Consider the following 20,872-nt stretch of genomic DNA (forward strand, 5'->3'; position numbering starts at 1 on the left):
GTAAGAAGCACCCTTCTTTGTAAGATTTGTAACAAAACATGATACAAATGGGTCAACAGATCTAACGCTGTGGTGGACCCAAGAGCCATATCAGTGCTAGCAAAATGACAGACTTTATACAGCATCAAACCTGTCCTAAGGACCCTTGTTTGCCTAATTATGTCTAAAGACTATATAAAACTCTTTCATATCCCCAAAGGACAATGTTATGATAATCAACAAATAAGAAAAACCACTGACCTCTCCTCCATTGATTTTACACCGTCTTCACCTTCCACAACAGTAAATTTTCTAGATATGCCTTGTGAACCTCAGAGTATTGCAAAACAAGACTTCATTTAAAAGCGATTTATCTTAAAATAAATGCTTCTGAAATGGTACTAATTTTGCGTCTATTTTTAGACATTTTAGCTTATGTTTTAGGTACAAGGGGTACATGTGCAGGTTTGTTACATGTGTATATTACACTCAGATGGTGAGCATAGTACTCGATAGGTACAATTTAATACACCCCCCAGTCCCTGCTCCCTTTGGTAATCCACAGTTGTTGCCATGTTTACATAGGTTCTGTGTTTGGCTCCCACTTATAAGTGAGAACATGTGATATTTGGTTTAACATTTCTGCATTAATTCACGTAGGATAATGGCCTCCAGATCCATTCATGTTGCTGCAAAGAACATTATTTCATTCCTTTTTATGACAACATAGTATTCCATGGTATATATGTACCACATTTTCTTTATCCAATCCACTATCGATGGGCACAGAATTTTATTTCACATGTTTGCTATTGTGCATAGCATGGCAATAATAATAAGAAGCCATGTGTCTTTTTGGTACAATAGTCTATTTTCCTTTGCATATATATCCAACAATGGGATTGCTGGGTAAAATGATAGCTCCATTTTATGTTCTTTGGGATATTTGCAAACTGCTATCCACAGGGACTGAACTAATTTACATTCCCATCAACAGCATATAAGTGTTCCCTTTTCTCTGCAGCCTCATCAGTATCTGTTGTTTTATAATTTTTTAATAATAGCCATTCTGACTGGTGTGAGATGATAACTCATTGTGGTTTTGATGGATATTTCTCTGATGATTAGTGATGATGAGCACATAGCAAGAGAAACTCTTAGACCCTGGCCAGTGGGGAGAGGTGAGGGTCTAATACTCTCTCTGTATGCTAAAAGAAGTATAGAAAAACAACCATATTGTCTTCTGAAACCAAGCAGCAACTCTCTGACCTGCTATTGGTTTGTTATCTCCTTCCACATTCCATGAACACAGGAAAACTCCTATGAATATGGCTTCCGGACTATTCTGTTATATCAGTGGCAACTTTCCAATATAGATTCCCCATCTTCATAAGTATCCAAACACAAGAATCAACACAACCTTGTCTCAAACGGACAGATACAAATTTATATGCTTCCCCTGATATCTTGACAGTTGGGTTATGTCATGAATGGCTACAGAGGTTGCAAATATTGCAAATACTCACTGACACTGCTCATGTAGTTTAACCAAAGTGATGCCATGCTTATCCAAATCAAGTTTAATAATAAATCCCAAATTTGATTAACCTGTGCATTTAGGGTTATGCCTGGGGAAAGGCCATATAACATCTCTGTATTGGGAATGGTAGGGTTTTTTTCTTTGTGGCAATTCAGAGATCAAAATTTCAGTCTAAACTTTCATGTATGAGTTATAACAGATAAAATGCTACATGCTAGCTGTCTGTACTTTGGAACTTACTCACATTTGGCTGGATCAAGCATAATTAAGGTTAATACTGCAGGTTGGTCTCATTCTGCTTCTTAGAGTTCTGCTGATAGTAGCCTTAATTAAGTGTTATTTGAGACAAATGTAATGCGTTTCGTCATGACATTTCTCAGTTACATAAATCAGAATGACTGACAAAGTGGCATACTCATAAAATAAATTTCTAGCAACTAACCCAGTGTAGGGCCATGGAGTGGATATTATTGAAAGACAGTCCACCATGAGTCTCTTGTACTCTTACATGACCTGATGAGTGTGCCAACAGTGTAATGACATGAGCATTCTATCTGGGTCACTTCTCAGGGTTATGCCAGCAAGCAACCTTGGGAGATGAGGTAATGTCTCCCTCTAAGACAAAAAGCAACCTGGCTAAGTGCTTGTTATAAAAGCAATGAACTTCCTAAGCTCAGAGTTCCTCAGCTGTGACACAATACCACTTCATGCATAGCATCCCTTACTACACATTATATCATCTTCTGAGGACTTAAAGGAAGGAGAAACTGATGGAAATACATCAATGTTCATGCTGTTTGTTGTACCATAAATAATAAAATCCTTTGTCTCTTACTAAGAAGCCCTGTGTTTTTATTGATAGACTCAATGAAATAAGCTTATTAGCTTGTAAGAAGGGACAAAATCCAAGACCTGACAACTCCTTACTAAAGGAGTTATAAAGATTTGTAAAGTAAAGACTTAAATTACATATGAGAAAGGTAAGTTTCTCCAAACTGGTATGAAACAGGCCTTTTATGGAGGATATAACATACATAGCTGACAAAGGTAAGTTTCTCCAATCTGGTATGAAGTAGGCATTTTTTGGAAGATATACATAGCCCCATATGGTAATTAACCATCACTTCCAATAAAATGCTTGAGCAATTTTCTAATATCCTTTAATGAAATAAAGATTCCTTCTGGGAAATTAGTGTTACAAACTCAAATGACCATTAATCTTGTGAGAAGCTTAATAGCCACTACACAGGCAGTCAAAAGCAGGGTAATTATGCAACTGTCATTTGAAAGTAATAATGATCTTTAGCCAGATTTTAAAAAATCTGGCTTCCCGTAACAATATACAAAGCCTACTTATTTGAATTTTTTTCTTGAGGAGCTTTTTCTTTTGCAGTAATTTGAAATAAAACTTTGATATGTGTTCATAATTATTAGGCTTGAGAGGTTACTTTTATACTTGCCAAACGTCTTTTAGGTATGTCTTTTTTCTTTTAGATATTTCGCTATGGGTTAGTAGTCTTAAGAGTTGACTCAGTCCTTCACATCACATCTGATAAGGTGAGGTCAATTAAGTGAGGAAAGGCTAAGGTCCTGAGTGAATCTATTTGATAGAAGCCACTAAGTACAAAAAGACTGGGTTCTGAGTCTTGGGGTGAGGGCCAGAGAAAACTGAGTTGCTCCACATAATGAAGTAGAGATAATATTCATAAAGGTCAAAGTTGCTAGAGTGGGAATGAGAGAGGAAGGGAAAAGGGAGAAAGAGAGGAGGGCCAAACAAATTTCATTCTTTCATTCATTCAGTAGATTTTTTGACTGACTACTATGGACTAGTCATTATTCTAGGCACTAAGAATAAAGCCAGGAAGAGAAACTCCAAGATGATCGATTAGACTCAGCCAGAGCTTCTCCTACCAATAAATCACACCATCAGAAAGAATGGCATTTTCTGAGTGTATCTTCAGAAAGAATGCATTGAGAATGGGTGGAGAGAAGACTCAGACCCTGGACCAAAGTGAGAGGAACCTGGGAACCCTGCACAGGGTTGCCAAGCACTGGGACTCATTCATGATGCCCAGTGTCTCCTGAGGAAAGGCTGAATCAGATAGGCGAGCATTTATTAACTCCTCCCACGGACCTCTCGAATCCTGACTGCAGGAGACCCCATGAAGCCCATCGAAATTTGAGCTGGCAGGGAGAACTACTTGGAATGCTAGAAGTGACAGGACTCTAGCCTGTGTGAAGCCCAGAATGTTTAGCATGGGAATAGCAGCAGTGAGCACAGCGAGAGACGCCCATTCCCCAAGGTGCACCATGCTCTTCTAGATGGCTCTGGCCTTTGTTGACTGTTAGACCTGGACAGAGTAGGGTTGTCTTGCCCATGGGTCAGGACTAGTCTGATCTGAGCACCCTCTTGTCTGCCGACCTCTCCTGGGGTCCCTACCTGACCATGCCTGCTTGAAGCTCTGCCTTAGGTGTCAAACCAGAGCACTTCCTGGCTACTGGTGCCATAGCTACTTCACCAGCAAACTCTGCCTAACCATCAAAGAGCTTATGCAGACAGGCCACTCCTGACACACATCCTTCCACAGCCTCACCCCATTGCCACTGGCACATGTGTACATGAGTGCTAATACTGCTGCCATGAGTTCAATGAAGTGCTTTTGCCGGCACCCCCAAGTGGAGTGTTGATGTCAGCAAACCAGTAATACCTCAGTCCCTCTGGCTCAGCAGGTACTTAACCTAAAGGGGCCAGAGAACAAAGCAGTGGGCCTGGTCCCAGCCCCATCGGGTTAGAGCATGCAGCCCAGGAATGCTCATCTGAATCCGGGACTCCTGAAATTATCCAGAAATGAAGTCAGTTGACTGAACCCAATTTATTCCACAGTCAAATCCCTCAAGGGCATAAAGTAATATAAAAGTTTTAAAAACCCATTCAAAGGACAGAAACTTCAAATATTAAAGGGTCATCAGCCTACACAGATGCTAAATAACCAACACAACAACTTTGGCACTTCAAGAAGCTAGAGTGTCTCCTTACTTCCAAACAACCACGCTAGCTCCCAGGCAATGATTATTAACCAGGCTGAAATAGCTGAAATGACAAACAGAGAAGTCACAATTTGGATGTAAGAACATCGAGATTCCCAAGAAAATTGAAACTCAATCCAAAGAATCTAAACAACCTAAAGAAACAAAATAATATGAGAGCTGAAAAACAAAATAGCCATTTTAAGAAAGAACCAAACTGTTCTGATAGAGTGGGAAAGAAAACTATTAAAGGCCACTACAGGGAAGGGGCTGGTCATCCACTAAGGAAACCCCATCAATCTCACAGTGAACTTTTCAGTAGAAACCCCATAAACCAGAGGAGATTAGGGGCTTACATTCAGCATCCTTAAAGAAAATAAATTCCAAACAAGAATTTCATAGCCAACCACACTAAGCTTCATCAGCAAAGGAAATGTAAAATTCTTTTCAGACAAGCAAATGCTAAAGAAATTTGTAACCTCCAGACCTGCCTTATAGGAGGTCCCTAAAGGAGTGCTCAAACATGGAAATAAAAGACTGCTACAAGCCACCACAAAAACACAATTAGGACAGACCATTGATACTATGAAACAGCTCTACCATCTATTTTCTTTCTCTCTTTCTTTCTCTCTTTCTCTTTCTCTCTTTCTTTCTCTCTTTCTTTCTTTCTTTCTTTCTTCCTTCCTTCCTTCCTTCCTTCCTTCCTTCCTTCCTTTCTTTCTTTCTTTCTTCCTTCCTTCCTTCCTTCCTTCCTTTCTTTCTTCCTTTCTTCTCTTCCTGAGTCAGGGTCTCATTCTATCACCCAGGCTGGAGTGCAATGGTACAATCATGGCTCACGGCAGCACTGACCAGTCAGGCTCAATCAATCCTCCTGCCTCAGCCTGCTGGGACTACAAGCACACATCATCACACTCAGCTAATTTTTGTATTTTTTTGCAGGGACAGGGTTTTGCCATGTTACCCAGGCTGGTCTCAAACTACTGGGCTCAAGCAATTTGCCCACCTTGTTCTGCCAAAGCATTGGAATTACAGGCATCAGCCACCACACTGGCACAATTGTACAATCAGGTCTACATAACGACCAGCTAACAACATGAAGACAGGATCAAATCCATACATATCAATATTAAACTTAAACATGAACAGAGTAAATGCCCCACTCAAAAGGCAGAGGGTGGCAATTTGGATAAAGAGGCAAGACAACTGTATGCCATCTTCAAGAGACCCATTTCACAAGCAGTGACACATATAGGCTCAAAGTAAAGAGACAGTGAAAGATCTACAAAGTAAATAGAAAACCAAAAAGAGCAGGGGTTGTTTTTTCTAATTTCAGTTAGAACAGACTTTCTAAAAAAATAATGAAAAAGCACAAAGAAGGGCATTAAATAATGAATAATAATAAGTGTTCAATTTAACAAGAAGACCTAACTATCCTAAATAGGTATGCAACTAACACTGGAGCACCCAGATTCATAAAGCAAATTCTTAGAGACCTATGAAGAGACCTAGATAACCATGCAATAATACTGGTAGACTTCAACTCCCCACTGACAGTATTTGACAGATTATTGAAATACAAACATAAGAAAGATACTTGGGATGTAAACTCGACACATGACAAAATGGACTTAACAGACATCTATAGTATACTCCACCCAACAACCTCAGAATACGCATTCTTCTTACCTGCACATGCTTGACTATAAAATCAGCCACATGCTTGACTATAAAATCAACCACATGCTTGACTATAAAGCAATTCTCAAAAAATTCAAAAAGACTCCAAATTATACCAACCACACTCTTGGACTATAGTGTAATAAAAATAAAAATCAATAACAAGAAGATCTCTCAAGACCATACAATTATATGGAAATTAAACAACCTGTCCCTGAATGACTTTTGAGTAAACAATGAAACTAAGGAAAAAACAAAAGATTCATTGGAACTAATGAAAACAAAGATACAATATATCAGAATCACTGAGACACAGCTAAAATAGTGTTGAAAAGAAAGTTCATAGTACTAAACATCCACATCAAAAAGTTAGAAAGATCCCAAATTAACAACCTAACATCACACCTAGAGTAACTAAAAAAACCCAAGAGCAAACCCACCCCAAAGCTAGCAGAAGAAGAGAAATAACAAAATTCAGAGCTGAACTGAATGAAATGGAGATGAAAAAACCATACAAAAGATGAATAAAACCAAATGGTTTTTTTGAGAGAATAAAAATGATTGATAGACTGCTAGCTAGATTAATAAAGAAAAAAACAGAGAAGAGCCAAATAAATACAATCAGAAATGACACAGTGGCAGTACAAAAAACCCTCAGAGACTATTATGAGCACCTCTATGCAGACAAACCAGAAAACCTAGAAGAAATGGATAAATACCTGGAAAAATACAACCTCCCAAGATTGAATCAGGAAGAAATAAATTTTCTGAACTGACTGATAAGGAGTTCTGAAATTGAATTAGTAATAAAAACCTACAACAAGAAAAAGCCCTGAACTGGAAAGATTCATAGCCAAAATCTACCAGACATATAAAGAAGAGCTGGTACTTTTTGAAACTATTCCAGAATATTGATGAATAGGAACTTCTCCCTACCTCATTCTATGAGATCAGCATTATTCTGATACCAAAGCCTAGAAGAAACACAACCAAAAAAGAAAACTTCAGGCCAATATCCTTGATGAATATACATGCAAAAATCCTAAACAAAATACTACCAAACCAAATCCCGCAGCTAATCCAGCAGAATCAAGTAGTCTTTATTTCTGAAATGCAAGGTTGCATATACAAATCAATAAATGTGATTCATCACATAAACAGAATGAAAAAAACTACATACCTCAATAGACATAAAAATATTTAATCATTTTATTTGATTTATGAAAATCATTTAATGAAATTTAAAATCTCTTCAGGTTAAAACTCCTCAACAAAGTAGGCATTGAGGAAACATACCTCAAAATAATAAGAGCCATCTATGACAAATCCACAGCCAATATAATAGTGAACAAGCAAAAGCTGGAAGCATTCCCTTTGAGAACCAAAACATGACAAAGATGCTCACTCTCACCACTCCTATTCAACATAGTACTGGATGTCCTAGCCAGAACATTCAGTCAAGAGAGAGAAATAAATGGCATCCAAATAGGAAGTGAGGAAGTCAAACTCTCTTTCCTCACAGACTATATGACATTTTACCTAGAAAACCCCATAGCCTCTGCTAAAAGGTTCCTAGATTTAATAAACAACTTCACCAAAGTTTTAGGATATAAAATCAATGTACAAGAATAAGTAGCATTTCTATAAACTGAAAACATCCAAGCTGAGAGCAAAATCAAGAACACAATCCCATTCACTATAGCCACACAGAAAAAGTTATCTAGGAATGCAGCGAACCAGGGGTGTGAAAGATACCTAAAATAAGAATTACAAAACACAGCTGAAAGAAATCATAGACCACACAAACAAATAAAAACACATTTCAGGCTCATAGATTGGAAGAATCAATGTCATCAAAATGTCCACACCGCCCAAAGCAATCTACAGATTCAGTACTACTCCTTTCAAATTATCAGTGTCATTTTTCACAGAATTAGTAGAAACCATTCTAAAATTCATATGGAACCAAAAAAGGAACCTGAATAGCCAAAGCAATACTTAGCAAAAGAAAGAACAAAACTGGAGGCATCATATTATCTAACCTTAAATTGTAGTACAAGGCTAAGTAACCAAAACTTAGCCTTAGTAATAATAGAAAACTGGACACATAAACAAATGGAGCAGAATAGAGAACCAATAAACAAAGTCACACACCTAGGATCACCTGATCTTCAACACAGCCAACAAAAACGACCAATGGGGAAAGGACTCCCTATTCAATAAATGGTACTGGAGTAACTGTCTAGCCATGTGCAGAAGATTGAAACTGGATCTCTTTGTTTTACCATATACAAAAATAAACTCATGATGGACTAAAGATTTAAATGTAAAACTTAAAACTAAAAACACCCTAGAAGAAAACTTATGAAATTCTATTCTGGACATAGGCCTGGCAAAGATTTCATGACCAAGACTCCAAAAGCAATTGCAAAAAAAAACCCCAAACATTGACAAATGGGACCTAATTATGCCATGGGATAATTAAGGAATCAGACCAAGAGGTTGAGGAGGAATTATCAAATTATTTAGATGCACCGACCAAGTTGGATTAACATCCAAAGGTCTGAGCCCTGAACAAAGAGTTGAGCTACCTTTTAAGCATTTCGTGGGGTCGGGGGAGATCTGTGCAGGGAGAAGTGTATTACAGAAGTAAACAACAAAGACAGTTATTCAATTGAGACATGCATATTTCTTACTTTTCAAGGAACAACATGTTTTACAACTTGAGATTATCTGTCTAGTGACCTTGCAGCTGTACAGTTAGAGAAACAGAGTTTTCACAATGCCTGGGAAAGGGAGAGATAAGGCTCACTAGCCACAGAGAGAGAAACAGGCAGTTAATTTTAAAGGACTCCAGCCCTTTCTCTTCCTCAGAGGGAATTGGGTTTTCTTACATATAACTGAGTTTTTGCTTACACAGTCTTTAATTTCTTTTAATTCCTGTTCCAATTACACTACAGAACTTTTACACAGCAAAGGAAACTATCAACAGAGTAAACAGGCAACCTACAGAATGTGAGAAAATATTTGCAAACTATGTATCAGACAAAGGTATAATATCCAGAATCTATAAGAAACTTAAGCAAATTAACAAGTAAAAAACAAACAACATGGACAGACAAAATGGGAAAACAACACGAACAGATACTTCTCAAAAGAAGACATCAATGCAACCACCACACATATAAAAAATGCTCAAAATCATTAATCATTAGAGAAATGCAAATCAAAACCACAATGAGATACCATCTCATACCAATCAAAAAGGCTACTACTAAAAAGTAAAAAAATAACAGATGCTGGCAAAGTTGCAGAGAAAAGGGAATGCTTTTACACCACTGGTGGCAATATAACTTAGTTCAGCCACTGTGGAAAGCCATTTGGAGATTTATCAAATAACATAAAACAAATACTATCAGACCCATCAATCCTATTACTGGGCATATACTCAAAGAAATAGAAATCACTCTACCGTAAAGACACTCGCACACACATGTTCATTGCAGCACTATTCACAATAGCAAAGATATGGAAACAATCTAGATGCATATCAATGGTGTACTGGAAAAAGAAAATGTGGTACATATATACCATGGAATACTATGCAGTCATAAAAATGAATGAAATCATGTCCTATGCACCAACATTGATACAGTTAAAGGCCATTATCCTAAGCAAATTAATACAGGACAGAAAATCAAACACTACATGTTCTCACTTATAAGTGGGAGGTAAACATTGATTATACATGAAGACAAAGAAGAAAATAACAGACACTGGGGACTACTTGAAGGTGGAGAGTAAGAAGAGGGTGAAGATCCAAACACTACCTACCAAGTACTATGCTCATTACCTGGGTGATGGAATAATCTTTACACCAAGTTCCCGTGACATGCAATTTACCCATATAACAAATCTGTACATGTACCCTCAGAACCTAAAATAAAAGTTGGAAAAAAAAAAAAAAAAAAAAAGGAAAAGCAAACATAAAGAATCAAGCCATGAACTAAACCAACAATACCCCTGACATCATAAAGATTGTATTCTAGTAGAAATTATGGGTAATGAACATATTGGCAAATAAACCAAGAATGTAACTGCATGTTGTGATAATTAACATAAGAGAAATAACTAGAGTGTTCTGATAGAGTTAGGGGGAGGATTAAGGATGGCTACATTAGTCAGGAAGAGCAGCGAAGGTCAGTAGGGTTTTTTCTACAGTAGTAACACTTGAGCTGAGACCTGAAGGATGACTCTTGTTGAGTCAGGCTCAACAAGATCTAGGGGAAGAACATTTCAAATGGACGAAAGAGAGCCTACGTGTGGGAAAGGACATGGCAAGTCCAGAAAATTAAAAGAGAATCAGAAGTTTTGCTGCACAGAGAGCCAGGAAAAGGGACAAGGGAAGTTCGAATTATATAGATCCTTTTCTATCACAGCCTGAAAGCCACCACACTATTCCAGGAGCAATAGAAAGCCACTGAAGCATGTTTGACAGATGGAGAATGCTCTTTACTTATACTTTAAAAAATCATTCTGACAACTCATCAGATGGGTGCTTCTTAAACTTTGATGTGATAGAATGGCTTGGAAATCTTTTTTTTGAAAGGGAGTCTCGCTGTGTCGCCCAGGCTGGAGTGCAATGGCCCAATCTCAGCTCACTGCAAGCTCCGCCTCCCGGGTTTACGTCATTCTCCAGCCTCAGCCTCCCGAGTAGCTGGGACTACAGGCACCCGCCACCTCGCCCGGCTAGTTTTTTGTATTTTTTAGCAGAGACGGGGTTTCACCCTGTTAGCCAGGATGGTCTTGATCTCCTGACCTCGTGATCCGCCCGTCTCGGCCTCCCAAAGTGCTGGGATTACAGGCTTGAGCCACCGCGCCCGGCCTTGCCTGGAAATCTTGATAAAATTCAGATTCAAATTCAATAAGCCTAGGGTGGAGCCTGAGAATCAGCATAAGTTCAGACAATGGTGGTTCACACTTCGATGCTGGTTCACACTTCGAGAGCAAGATCATAGAGAATTGATTGCCTTGAGAAAAGAGAGACCAGTTAGAAGGTAGCTTGGATCAGAACAGTATTTTTCACACTTTCGAAAAATACATGTTACTGCATAAAAGGATACTTATTCTGTGTGGTGGAATCTGATGTTTTCTCATCTCATTTTATTTATTTATTTTAATAATAAAAGGTATAAAATCACAAATTAAAAGAAAAGAATAATTAAAAAGTGAATATTTTACTTAACAAAATGGAAGCTAACTATATTGGAAAATTAACATCATCATGTGCTACTGCTGAAATTACAGTTTGGTGAGAAACAGCTTCATGGAAATTAGGGATTCAGTATCATGTGTTTTTCTTTATTCAAGCAACTCCACTTCCATTAAAGCTACATCTGTAAAGATGTTAATAAAAACATTGTCTATAATACTGTATAAGTGGAAACAATACCAAAAAAAGATTTTTTATAAAAGCATATTTATATAATGGAAACTAGGCAATAATTTAAAATTATTTCAAAATATATACTTCCTGAGTTGAAAATACCTAAATATAAAGTTGAAAGAAAAGTGTGTTAATAAATACTTGATATATTATAAACCACATTTATACAAAAATATAGCCTTATATGTGCACCATTTTTTTACATGCAAATAGCTATCATTTCTAGGTTATGAAATTATATGAGTGTTCTATCTTTTCTAGGTGTTTATATCTCCTAATTTATTCTGATGAACATACAATTAAGTAATAAAAGTATAATTTAGTTTAAAATTACAACATACCACTCCTTTTTTCAAACACTGAAACCTGCTTTACACCCTTCATGGAAAAAGCAAGTGACAAGGGGCCAGAATGTCTGCGTTCCACTCCTAGCTTCCATTTTGCTATAATTCACGCTTTGAGTAAGTAATGCTGTCCCTGTTGATTGTACCTTTTTCATCTATTAAATGAGGATCAGCATCTTCTAAATTGTGGTTAACATAGGAGGTCATGTTAGGCAGTACACAGATGGTCTTTTTAATTGTTACACATGTAATGTTATTTTAATTTGTATCAAGAACAAATATAGCCTGCATATCAGATGTATAGTTTATATACAAATATGGTTTCACTGATAGTATCCATTAAAATAAGAACAATGTTTTACAGAGTTTTGAAGTCTACTCAACATTAAAGTTAATTTAATATTAAATTAAGTAAATAATAGTATAGATGATACAAATACAAGAAATATCATGAATTTACAAGCAAATGGATAAAATACTGTTGGTGAGAGTACAGCAGGGAGAAAACTTGCCTCTTGGCCTCAGAGCCTGTGCCATAGAGGTCTGCCACTTTAGAGTAAAGGACAGAGCAGTGGAAGGGATCTGTGGGCAAACAGGCCCAGAACCAGCACAGCACAATCTACATTGAAGAATGAAATTTCAATAATAACAAAATGAAATTTAATTTAATATAAATTCAGCTTCATCAAATAAGAAAGATTCTGCATTATCCTTCACTTCTGTTTGGAGACAGAGGTTATAAAGAAGTTCCCTCTACATATAAAGATGATACCTTCACTCCCACCTGCAAGGCAAGACCTGTGTCCAGGGTCCCAGCTGCAGGTTGTAGTACACGTTGCAGGTGCTTGGGGACCCTGTGCTGCAAAGCACAGAAGTAGGTGCCTGAATCTCCATCATGAGAGACCAGCATATTCAAAGCACTATAAAACTTCTCTTTTCCAAGCGCTTCTTTAAAATGTTTGTCTCCCTGCTCCATATGGCTTGACTGAATTAAGGTCAAAGACACAAGTCCTTTTCCAGACCCTGCCAGAACCAGTAGAAATTAGAGAACATTCTCTCCTCATAAGTACAATTAAGAATGGTGTGCATTCCCTCCTGGATACTCAGGAATGAAGGACTCTGCTCCAAAATATGGAGGCTGTTCGCCCCTGTTTAAACAGAGAAGCACAGACAGAGGGCATTCATTCATGGCTAACTACTTTTGGAAGATATACTCTCTTTTCAAGTCCCCATAGGTGAGCATAGAGGCCCTAACCACCCTTCTGTAATTTCCAGACTTTTAAAGAAGATACTACAAACTGCTCTTTTCAATGATATTTCCAGAGCCCCCAAATTCACAGCACAGCTGCCAAGAGAAAATCAAGAACAAAACTCCCAAGGGCTTCTCCACTTTATCCATGAGACTTACTGCGGGCTCTGGTTGGGGTCTGGGAGCTCTCAAACACTACCAAGCCACTTGTTTCTCTGAGTGAATATTCATAGTTCTGTTATTACAGGAAGCTGAGAGTCCCCCCAGCCAACCAGAAACAAGATCCATTCCCCCATGCACAGATCACACAGCTCCTCCTGATCTCTGAAGAGGTGACATGGAAAAGGACCTTGGTAGGACCAGGTGCTGATTTGTTGGAGAGCGACACTTGTTTATCTGCTAGATTGTTGTCCTTCCTTTTTTTCTTCTGTGATACTTCCTGAGCATCTGCCATGTATATATAAGTTATAAATTGAATACCCAAAAAGCATTCCTCCCCAAGGAAAGCCTAGAAAGGTTATTTTCTCTCTTTTCCAATGCAGAAAGCTGTTAAATGACCCCCCAAATACAGATCTAATTGTCGGCACCGTAGCTCAATGTAATAGTATTATATCTGAGACCCACTCCATAAGGCTCATGCGAATTCATCTTAGAATTTACACTAAGTTACATCAGGAGCAAAAATGTTTCATCCTGTGCATAAAACCTGTGAACTAAAGAAACCAAACAAGAAAGCCATTACAGTCAGTTCAAATAATTGGATGGAATAAGGTCAATGTGAAATAAAGGGTGACTCAGCCTTAACCATAGTAAAATAACATAATCAATAGCAGGAGAGTGGCAAGCTAAACCTTAATCTATACTTAAATTTTCTAGTTATTTTATCTTATGTTCTGTTTTATCCACATTTCATCTGCATTCCAGAATAACTATCATCAGTTGAAAAATTATTTTTGGTTAAATTCAATCATGTAGTTAAATTCATTTAATTTAATTCAATCTTTACAGTGGTGTGGTAAGTTGTATGTTATTAAAATTGATGATGTGTAGATGCTCTAAATTAAGTAATGTGTCCATGGCCACATAATTTAGTAAGTGACAGATACAGCAGTTAAATACCTAGACCTTGGCCAGGTGTGGTAGTGTGGGCTTATAGTCCCAGCTGCTTGGTTGGCTGAGACAGGTGGATCACTTGAGCCCAGGAGTTTGTGACCAGCCTGGGCAACATAGTGATACCTGTTTCCAAAAACAAAACAAAACAAACTTTACCTTTTAATCATCAGATAAAACAGGCCAATTGTTATAGGAAGCAAGAGAAAGATCTATGTTAAAACAAAAACTTCATAGGATATTTCTCTAAGAGAAAGTTGAACACTGTAGACAAAGCCAGATGCAAGTCCCATGAGCGAAGCTCTTTTGGTCTCTGAATTTGTCTATTTTGTTTATTATTCTATTCATCAAACCTACAAAAACACCGGTTGCTTATTTAAGAAATAATTGTATAATCAACAAATTTAATGTGTGTCTGCCTTTTAAAGCTTAATTAAATTTTCTATTTCCCCATGATGTCTCCCCTTGTCTTTTCTGTAACACAGTGATCTCCTCCTGAAAATACCTTTAAAACTTAATTGTCTACATACTTATAATTTTAACTATTGATTAAGTTTTTATGTATTTTATCTTGTCCCTCACTTAATTTATAAGCTTTTTTCTGATAAGTTCATTCCAGGTAAAAGCAATATTTTATACTGCTATCAGTAGACGAATGTCCTGATACAGCACATTGTACATATAAGGGCTTCATTATTATTTTAGGTCAACATGTATTCTTCTTTTCTTGCTTATTTACTAAATGATTAACCACCGAAATGGTAATTTTTCTCTCCCTGAATGCAAGTGACTTCTTAGTTTCTCAGTATTATAGAAGATTTTATAGTAGCTTTTATAATCAGCTAACAATTACTGAGCACTTATCATGGACCATAATTTCAAATATATATATTCATTTAATCCCTGCTGCAAATGGTAGTTCGAAAGTTAAGCAACTTAGCCAAGGTTATACAGTTGTAAGCATCCAAGATCAGATTCAAACCCAGGCAAACGGGCTTCTAAATTCTTACTCTTAACTGCTCACTTCACTACCTCTGCTTTTTGTTCCCTAATCAACAAATCACATGGTTAATGGTGGCATTCACAATGTGTGAATTGAAATGCTTCACTTGTTTACCGGTTTCTGAAAAGATGAACTATTTCTCATGGATTCAGCTGAGAAGGACTCAGTCCCATGACATTATCTGATTTCAAAGACATGAAAGTGACTGAGCTGAGAGAGAACACAGGCAGGCCACACTTTGTCCTTGCTAACCTCTTTTAAAAAGGAAAGGATGAAATGTGGAGGGGAGGATACGAAAAAGCTACTGCTAAAAATTTTATTCAGCTTTGATCATTTGATGCTGTGACTTCTACTGTCATATGAAACATAAATTATTCACTTATATGCTAGAACAAATACCATCTGTTTTTATCATAATAGTTTTCTTCTGTGACTAATTACTAGGAAATTGAAGGATTTTTTGTGGTAATTGAGAAATGTTCTAATAATTTATATGAGTTTAGAGCAGAAGTGTTATGCCTAGATGGAAAAAGAAATGCTTTGGTAAAGGCTAAATTTTCAAGACTTTGATATAACTAAGGGAAAACTAAGACAGAGTATCATTTTCAGCACACTTACAAGAGAAGAATAAAATTTTATCTGTTTCATTTACCTTTTATTTTCATGGACTATTTTTACCATGTTTTGCTGAGTTCAGACAGAGCAAACATCAGGCTCTCATTGGAATCCAATAAGCATAAAAAATCCAGAGTTCTCAGTGACCCCTTTTCATCAAGCAGTAGCAGAATTCTTGTCACAGATGCAGGAGAGAGATCATGGTCTACATAAGCTCACTTCTTCTCTGCAAAAGCAGGAATCAAATCCCTGGTCTCCAGCATCAGTTGCATATTCCTTACAATGACAGAAACCTGAACTTTTAATTTATCTTTAAAGAACTTTTAACATTTCTTGTAAGGCAGGGCTACTTGGCAACACATATCCCCAATTTTGTCTGAAAATGTCTTTATTTCTCTTGCACTTTTGAGAGATAATTTCTCTGGGTACAGAATTCTAGGTTGGTGGTTTTTTCTGTTAACACTTTAAATATTTCACTATACTCTCTCCTCCTTGCGTGATTTCTGAAGAGAAGTTGGATATAATTCTTATGTTTGTTCCTGTACAGGTAAGGCATTTCCCCCACTCCACCCCTTGCCAGCTTCTTTCAAGATATTTTCTCTATCTATGGTTTTCTAGTTTGAAAATGATATGCTTAGGGTTTGGGGGAGTTTTGGCATTTATGCTACCAAGTGTTCTCCGTACTTCTTAGATCTGTGGTTTGGTGTCTGGCATTATTTTGGGAGAAATTCTCCATCATTATTTTAAATATTTTTTCTGTTAATTTCCCTCTGTTAATTTCCCTCTCTTCTCCGTGTGACATTCCCATTACATGTATAGTACACTTTTATAGTTGTTCCACAGGTTTTGAATATTTTTAGATATTCTTTTCTGGGTTTTTTTAGTGTTTGTTTTCTCTGCTTTTTCAGTTTTGGATGTTTCTACTGATATATATTAAGTTAATAAATTCTTTCCTCAGCTACGTCCAGTCTACTAACAAGTCAGCCAACGACATTCTTCATTTCTGTTGCAGTATTTTGATCTCTAGCATTTTTTTTCTTGGTGCTTTCTTACGATGTCTGTCTCTCTGTTACATTGCCCATCTGTTCTGGCATGCTCTCTACTTCATTATTAGAGCTGTTGGCATATTTGTTTCAAATTCCTGGGTCTGATAATTCCAACAACCCTGATGTGTTTTTCTGATGATTTTTCTGTCTCTTCAAATTGTATTTTCCCTTTTAATATGCCCTGTAATCTTGACAGTCAGACATGACATACTTGGTAAAAGGAACTGCTGTAAATAGGCTGTTAGTGCTATGGTGGTAAGGTGTGAGGGGAGAGGAAGGGTTCTAGAGGCCCAAAATTTGTTCTCAGTCTTTTAGTGAGCCTGTGTCTATGGGCTATAAACTTCTCAACTTTTCAAGTCTCTAGAAAAATCATGATTTTATCAATAAATGCATAAAAAACATTTAACAAATTTCAGCACCCATTCATGATAAAAACTTTTGGTGAACTAGAAATAGAGTGGAATTCTTTCAACTTCGTAAATAATATGTTCAAAAATCTACAGCTAACATCATAATGATGAAAAACTGATGCTTTCCTACTAACATCAGGAACAAGGCAAAGATGGGCCTCTCTCCACTCCCTTTCAGCATCATACTGCAAGTCCTAGCTAATGCAATAAGACAAGTTAAAAAAAAAAAGGTATACAGATTGGGGAAAAAAGAAGCATAACTTTGTTCCCAGATGACATGTTCATGAGTAGGAAGACTCAATATCGTCAAAATGTTCATTCCTCACTATTTAATCTGTAGGTTCAATGCAATCACAATGAAAATCCCAGCAATTTTTTGTGAATATTGATAAACTCATTCTAAAGGTTATATGGAGTGGCAAAGGACCCAGAATTATGAAAAAAAAAAAAGGTTTTATAGGAGAATAAAGTCAGATGAATGACAATACCTGATTTTAAGACTTACTGTAAAGCTACAATAATCAAGACACCATGACACTGGCAAAAGAATAAATAAATAGATCAATGGAACAAAATAGAGAACCCAGAAATAGACCCACATAAAAGTAGTCAACTAATCTTTGACAAAGGAGCACAAGTAATACAATGGAGTAAAGACAGTTTTGTCAATAAATGGTGCTGGAATAACTGGACATTCACAGGCAAAAAAAGAAAAAGGAAAGAAAATTAATCTAGACTCTAGACACAGACCTTATACTATTCACAAAAATTAACTCAAAAAGCAACCATAGATGTAAGTGTAAAATGCAAAACAAAACTCCAAGAAGGCAATGTAGGATACAATCTAGATGACCTTGGGTTTGGCAATGATTTATACAAAGACAGGTATGTTCTCTGGAAAAAAATTATTGATAAGCTGCACTTCACTAAAATTTAACAGTTATGCTCTTATGAAATGCAATGTCAAGAAAATGGGAGACAAAACACAGACTGGGTGAAAATATTTGCAAAACACATATTTGATCAAGAACTGTTATGCAAAACATCTTAAAATTCAACAATAAGAAAACAGTCTGACCAAGAAAAATGGATAAAAGACTTTAACACATATTTCAGCAAAGAAAATACGTAAATGGCAAATAAGCATATGAAAATTTGTTCTTTATCATATGGCATCAGGGAAATGAAAATTAAAACAACAATGAGATACCACGATACACCTATTTGAATGGCCAACATCCAGACCTCTGACAAAACAAATGCTAGCAAGGATATAAACCAAAAAGAACTCTCATTCATTGTTGGTGGGAATGCAAAATGGTACAGCCACTTTGAGCACAGTTTGGCAACTTTAAAAAATATATATTCTTTCCATATGATCCAGCAGTTTTCCTCACTGGTATTTATCCAAGTAGTGGAAAACACATGTCTACACCAAAACCTCCAAAGGGATACTTATGGCAGCTTTATTCATAATTACCAAAACTTTGAAGCAACCAAAATGCCCTTCAGAAGATGAATGGATAAATAAACTATGGTGTATCCAGAAAAGAGAATATTATTCAATACTAAAAAAATGAGCTGTCAAGACATAAAAGAAACAGAGAAACCTTAAATGCATGTTACTAAGTGAAAGAAGTCAGTGTGAAAAGTCTACATACTTTATGATGCCAAGTATATGACATTCTGGAAAAGGCAAAATCATGGAAACACTAAAAGATCAGAGGTGGCCAGGGGTTACATAGGGAAATGAATGAATACCGGAGCACAAAGGACTTTTAGGACAGCGAAATTACTCTGTCTGATACTACAATGATAGATGTATGGCATTACACATTTGTCCAAATCTATATATTATGCTACACTAAGCGTGAACCCTAATGTAAACTATGAACTTTGAGTGACTATGATGTGTCAGTGTAAGTGCATCAGTTGTAACAAATGCACCACTGTGGTGGTGGATGTTGATAATGGGAGAGGACATATACCTGGGAAGGGATAGAGGGCATGTGGTAAATCTCTGTACCCTTCTCTAGATCTTGCTGTAAACTAAAACTGCTCTTAAAAAATAAATAATTTTTCAAAGGGTGAGGGTTTGCCAATATATAATAGTTGGAACAATGGTAGATGTGGGAAATAATGACAATAAATGGTAAAAAAAAAAAAAAAAAAAAAAAGGGGGGGTCAATATGAATATGAATGGCAATATATCAAAAAATGTAAATAGCTTTTAAATATATTAAATGAAGCTCCGTCTCATTCATAAGTAAATGAAATATTCTTTAAACGAAATTCTAACTGATTAGTCAATGTCAAAAAGTTTAGTAATACATAAGGTTTAAGGAAAATAGGTATTCTGCCAAATCACCACTACGGATAGTATAAATTAGTGAAACTTATCTAGAAGACAATTGGGTTGAAACACATAGACTACTATGAGAATATTTCATAAACAATATTTTATATTTCTTATATTAAATAATTGACTATGATATTTTAACATTGTAATTTTATTCTGCTTTCTTGTGTTATTATGTTCTGCACTTCAATTAATGAAATATTAAATTCCAATTTTCTTCTGGGTTTGGGAAGTGATCATCGCTTGTTAAACAGATAGTGGTGGAGAGCATAGGTGGTCTATTAATTATACATTTTCTCACTTTCTTCTCCTCTTTTCATACCCTCTTTTCAAATACCCTCAAAGTAGAAACACATACACAAAGCATTGTCTTCACCAATTATTCAAAGGTCATTGGTACTTTTGATTTCTAAACCTTTTAACCAAGGCTTAACACACACTGGGTATTCCTCGTAGTCGTCTTTCACTAGGCCCATGTTTTTTCTTTATCTGGTCTTCTATGCAAGTTTTCACTTCTCCATACGCTCTTGCCTTCTAAAATTTTATTGATATCACTGTCTGCTGTCACTTCCTTTTCTATTCTTTTTGTAGTCTTATGCCCTTTTCAATTTCTTTACTGTGTCTTTAATAGGATTTCACAGGGATACAAATATAAATCTGTATGCTTAATCTTCCATCGGCGCTGCAAAACTAACTCACTTAAGGACGTGTTGTTAGAAAGCCTATTGATCAATGTAACAAGTAAAGAATACTTATGATTTACAAATGAGTCATTTCTTCAATAATGCTTTTGATCCTTCCCTTTCTTTTTGGAACATGAGACTTTGTCTACCATCTGGTTTACCAGAAAAGAAACCTTCCTCTTTCTGACAATTGTTGCTTTCCTCTCTGCATTGTTTTGTTACATGTGGCATTCTGTCCCTCCTCCTTTCTTCTCTTCCCTTCTTTCTCTATTAGGAATCCTGCATAGACATTTGAACTGAACTGAGGAGCTGTAGCTCTCCTGTCATCTGTCCTGCTGTACTCTGTTAGGGAGACATTATAGAGATGCCACCTTCTCTGGCACA

This window comes from Macaca thibetana, chromosome 7 (assembly GCF_024542745.1).
Source record: "Macaca thibetana thibetana isolate TM-01 chromosome 7, ASM2454274v1, whole genome shotgun sequence".
Lineage (NCBI taxonomy): Eukaryota > Metazoa > Chordata > Mammalia > Primates > Cercopithecidae > Macaca > Macaca thibetana.